This window comes from Penaeus chinensis, chromosome 37 (genome assembly GCF_019202785.1).
Source record: "Penaeus chinensis breed Huanghai No. 1 chromosome 37, ASM1920278v2, whole genome shotgun sequence".
Lineage (NCBI taxonomy): Eukaryota > Metazoa > Arthropoda > Malacostraca > Decapoda > Penaeidae > Penaeus > Penaeus chinensis.
In genome coordinates this window covers 30,170,920-30,175,919 of record NC_061855.1, presented here as the reverse complement: position 1 = coordinate 30,175,919, position 5,000 = coordinate 30,170,920, and the positions used below count along the sequence as shown (strand labels likewise).

General features: G+C 30.6%; 1 protein-coding gene across 1 annotated transcript in view; it reads left to right on the top strand.

Moving 5' to 3' along the window:
- The first annotated feature begins 3,035 nt into the window (after positions 1-3,035).
- Positions 3,036-5,000, top strand: part of LOC125045542 — a 7,414-nt gene continuing 5,449 nt past the window's right edge. The window contains exon 1 of the mRNA XM_047642865.1: positions 3,036-3,253. The gene's annotated coding sequence lies outside the window, so the exon portion shown is untranslated. The remainder of the gene's footprint in view (positions 3,254-5,000) is intronic.

The following is a 5,000-nucleotide window of genomic DNA, read 5'->3' as shown; positions in this document are numbered from 1 at the left end:
CCGTGCTTTCTCCTAGTAAAGTGAAATGTATTGGCTGGAAATTACACGATTTACTGCAGTCTTTGCAAATCTGAAGCATACATAAATAACATGATCTTAATGCTCAAAAAGCGAATAATTGATTATTCCCATTTCCGTTGTTAATGTTAATACATTGTTATTGTTATTATCAGATATTTTATTATTATTGTTATTGTTATTGCTATTATCATTATTATCAATATTAGTATAACCATTGTTATTCATATTATTATTATCATATCATTATTACTATTATTATCATTATCATTATTATTTGCTATCATTATTATCATTATCATCATCATCATTATTGCTAATATCATCGTTACAATTAATGTTATTAATAACCTCATTGTTATTATTATTATTACGGTTTTCTGAATTCTTGCCAAAACTGGAACCTCATTGCAAGTCAAGATTGGCAATTTTTCAAAGGATAATTCTAATTTGTTGTTTTATTAAATGATAAAGCCATTGCGATAAAACTAACGATAATTGCAACAACAATGATGATAATGGTAATTTATGACTTTTATTATTATCCACAGTTATTATCAATTTTATTATTATTGTTGTTAGTGTTGTTTTGTTTTGTTATTATTACTATTTGCATTAATGTTACTATTTATTTATTATAATTATTAATTAATATTAGTATATCATTATCATAATCATTATTATCATTATTATTGCTATAATTGTTGCTGCTGTTATTGTTATTAATATGATAATAATAATAATTATTATTATTATTATTATTATTATTATTATTATTATTGTTGTTGTTATTATTATTATTATTATCATTATTATTATTGTTGTTGTTATTATTATTATTATTATTATTATTATTATTATTATTATTATTATTGTTGTTGTTATTATTATTATTATTATCATTATTGTTGTTGTTATTGTTATTACCATTAGTAGTAGTAGTTATTGTAGGAATAGTAGTATCATTGTTATCATTATTGATATTAATATAATCAGTATTATTATTATCATTGTTATTTTCATTATCATTATTATCATTATTATTTTTTTCTTTTATTACTATTATCATTATCACTTTTATCATTATCATTGTTGTTATTATCATTATCAGTTTGATAGCAAATGAAAGTCATAATGATGGTGATAATGATAATAATTACTATTGTAGATATTGTTAAAGTTATCGTAATTGTTATCATGATAATTATTGTAATGGTGATGATTTCTTTATTATTTATATTTTTATTATTATTATTATTATCATCTCATCATCATCAACATTATTATCATCATCATTATTATTATCATTACTATTATTACCATTGTTTTTATCATTATTTTTTTTTTTTCTTATTATTATCATAAATGTTATCATTATTAATACTACTACCATTTTCACTGTTGTTATCATTATTATATTATTACTAATATCAATACCATATTTAGTAGTAGTAGTATCAGTATTATCATTATCATCACCCTCACCGTCACCATCATCATCATCACCATCAGTATCATCTTCACCATCATCATCATCTCCATCATTTCCTTCACCATCATCATCACCGTCATTATCTTCACCATCATCATCACCATCATTATCATCTTTACCATCATTATCATCATTATCACCATAATTTTCTTCACCATCATCATCACCATCATCACCATCATTACCATCATCATCATCATCATCATTAACAACAAAATCGCCACATTATTATCCACATTATCGTCTATCGTCATCACCAGGGTAATTACCTTTGCTGTAATGATTAACTGTTCGCGTTATCATGATCCGAAAACAAAAATGATATTAAATATACACCATCGTCTTCTACAGTACGTTATTATTTGATAAAACTAGCACTTTTATCAAAATCCTTATGGTAATAATAGCTATTGACTTCAGTTCACGCTATTTAACATCAGCTTTAAAACACACAGTATCAGATTAAAAAGCAATTGTGACAGTCCAATTAATATAATTACAAAACAATTTGTACAATCAAAAATTATTTATTTTAGAATATAGGAAAAAGCGAATGGCAATTCACGGCGTAAGACAATTTGAAATAAATAAATAAATATAATAATGATAATAATAGTAATAATAATATTATATCAATAATAATAATAATGATAATGATAATAATAATATTAATAATAATAATAATAATAATAATAATAATAATAATAATAATATTAATATTAATAACAATAATAATAGTAATAATAATAATAATAATGATAATAATAATAATAATAATAATAATAGTCATTCTAAAACAAAACATCCCTTCATTCTAACAGACACTATCCTATCAAAATGATTTATCCTGAAGTACTGAACAAGCAAACAAGTAATTGACAAATAGTGAACAAATCATTGATAAGTGGACTAAAACAAAACAAAACAAAAAAACTTTAATTAACACCAATCATGAAACACACTATTCCATAAGATAATTGTGATCGTTGGAACTATCCGATGGAAATCATTAATTCATGTCTGCAAACTTGCAAATAGTAAGTAGGTAAAAAAAAAATAATAATAATAAATCAGTTGAAGTAACTTATAAGCAAACATCTTTTTAAAATTAATTCTGAAACAGCCATATCCTATCACTAGCAATTTCCTTATCAATAGACAATCAAAATAATCTCTATTTGAATAGGGAATAATCAAACTAGCGAATAGCAGATAGGTTTTTAAATGCCTGAAGTGTCTAAAAAACAAATATCTTTGAATCGTTAGTTCTAATGCATTAATATCCCATCAAAAAGCAATTTTATCACACAAGAGCCGAGTAAAATAGTCTTTTAAATCTAACTAGCAAATAGCAATAACCCCCCCCCCCCTTTCGTCCCACGTGCGTTCGTGTGCCTCTCCGTGCCTAAGACTTCGGTTTCGTTAGATTCCCTCCTTTTGTGGATAAGTGAATCTATACTCGACTTTACTCTGGCACTTTTGATCATCCGAACACTATTTTTTTTTATTTGCATGTGTACGTTACTTTTGGGAGTTATCGTATACGACGTTTATTTATATTTCTGGCAATTTGGAGGAAAAGTGGGCGACGGACAGCGAGCGGATTGAGACATCGAGGTTGGCTGGCGAGGAGTTCAAACTCCTTTTCTCTCTCTTCTGCTTCGCTTTATTGCCGTTTGTCCTCCTTCCTCTTGTGTGGCGTCCACGAGAGTCCCTGCTGTTCGTCCGTGAAGCGAGGGAGAGGTAATTCTACGTGTTTTTTTTTTTAAGTGGAGATGAGTAGTGGAATTTTAAACGAGGTTTTACCCCCAAAGAGATGAATTTCTGAGGCTTGTTAATGTTTTTTTTTCCCCTTTATTTTGTCTTTATTTATTTTTTTTTTTTCTTATTAGGCCCTTGCTTATCGGCGGAGTTTGTGGTGTGGAGGGAACAGTAATAAGGGAAAGGTCAATATGTAGAAGAGGGTAGTGGGTTACTTTCGAAACAATTTTGATATTTTTTCCGCATGAAATCCACTGCTTTTCAACGATTCTAGGCTTTGTTCCTTGTGCAAATGAATCGTTGAGGAGATAGGGTCATCTCCATCGACAATCTTGATTTGATAGTCCCGATAGCAGGGGAGGGCATGAAGTATGTCAGGGAAATTATGGGGTAAAACAGGATCCCTGTGGTTGTCGAACGAAACGTCCTCACCCAACATCCTACCCAACCTAACGGGATATAGGCAACAATAGTCTAAAACCCTATACCAAGAAAGAAGAAGAACCTAACCCAACACTGTGATATATATTCCCTAGGCAGGGGGCTCTGACCCTGGACTCTGTGGTAGTGTATGCACCTAGCCAGGGGGGCTACACCCCCTGGACCCCCAGTAGTAATACATACGCCTGTGGTAGTATATGCATCTAGAATTGACCCTCGCAATGTAAACAAGATCAGCGACTTTTCTTTTATATATAGCACCCTTGGGAAGCATTTGCACACACATTGCCATAGAAGAACTTTGTCTTGGTTTGCATTGTTCTATCATTTCATGTAGGTTTTATTACCCAACTCTGCCACTACCTTGTACTACATATTGTCCGATTTAACCAAAGGGAATATAAACTCTCAACTCAGGTATTGCTGGGAACTTTTCTGATACATATATATATTTTTATTTGATTATTATTAATTTTCTTTTTTAATTTGTCGGGTAAATACACTTTAATTTGATTTAACTTTTCCTTTCTTTTTAATTTGTCACTCGTGCTATTTTTTTTCTTTTTTTCCCTGTGGCTTGGCTATGGTGTCACCAACTTACTTTTTGTTTTTGTGATTGTGAACAGCACTACACATTTCTAAAGTATTTAAACACACCCTATCGGTATTTAAATTAATGGAAGTGTCTAATGTTGCTGAGAGTGACATGCACACAGATGGGAATTGACACTGCCAACCAGCCGCATATTTATCACGAAATGATGAAAACATCTGCACGTTTGCATTCGGACTAGCCCCCTCGCACGGCCAGTTTTTAATGTCGCATTTTCTGTAAGTTGGCAATAGGTGATGATAAAGTGAGGTTGGGGGGGGGGGGTGGCTTGCTCCCCCTTTCTCGGAAATATATGGAAGGTAGGAAGGGTTAGGTTTGGATTTTTGGGTTTGCATGATACCTCCAGGGACCCTGTCTCTGGAGGTAGTTGTTACTAGCGGTTACATATTCCATGAATTATTCAGGATAAAAGTGAAATACTAATTTTTGAAATAATGCAGCCACATTGATGCTTCTGACCAATAGCACAGGAGAAATAGTGAGATGGTTGCCCACATTCAGTGCCCTACCCTAATAGATTTCCAGAGGAATGTGATGCACTCCATTTTGCGAAAGTTTCCAAGAGCTTTCAAAATCTGACACCTTCTTGTATATTTGTGAACACAGAAGAGTCATTTTTTAATTGAGAGTAAATGCCTATTTACTTCACATGCTCTGTCATGTCAGAATAATTAT